The sequence below is a fragment of the Tigriopus californicus genome, chromosome 8 (assembly GCF_007210705.1).
Source record: "Tigriopus californicus strain San Diego chromosome 8, Tcal_SD_v2.1, whole genome shotgun sequence".
In the NCBI taxonomy this organism is placed as follows: Eukaryota; Metazoa; Arthropoda; class Copepoda; order Harpacticoida; family Harpacticidae; genus Tigriopus; species Tigriopus californicus.
This window is the reverse complement of record NC_081447.1, coordinates 3,802,813-3,803,217: the sequence shown is the minus strand read 5'-3', so window position 1 is coordinate 3,803,217 and position 405 is coordinate 3,802,813. Positions and strand designations below refer to the sequence as shown.

The 405-nt window shown below is 36.3% G+C and overlaps 1 protein-coding gene across 1 annotated transcript in view; it reads right to left on the bottom strand.

The window, feature by feature from the left end:
• The window catches only part of LOC131884694 (laminin subunit alpha-like), a gene marked incomplete in the record, with an annotated part of 28,811 nt that overhangs the window by 21,512 nt on the left and 6,894 nt on the right, over nt 1–405 (bottom strand).

Here is a 405-nt window from a genome sequence, read left to right as displayed (position 1 = left end):
TTGACTTTCAGCACTTTTTTGTTATCATACGCTTATCAAATTTCAAGTGAGATTACGGCCAGCCTGAGAGCTTCCACGGAAAGTAGAATACAAGTACCAGAACCGTTTGATCATGTTTGTAAACAATTCCAACCTTCCATTGAAAATGTCTTTTTCCTAGGGAATATCACATAATATGATGTAGCTTATTCATTTGGCTATGTTGATGAATAGCTTTGAAAAGAACCTATCATGGGTTTCACGGGGTGATTAGATATGTGACGAAAATGTGTTTCACATGGTAGAACATTCATCATCAAGTACTTGTCATCATGAGCAAATCTACTCAAAGCAAAGCCATGTTAGTTATCTTAAAAACCTATGAAATAAGACCCAACCAATCTCAAGCTCAAAAATGAACGTGCG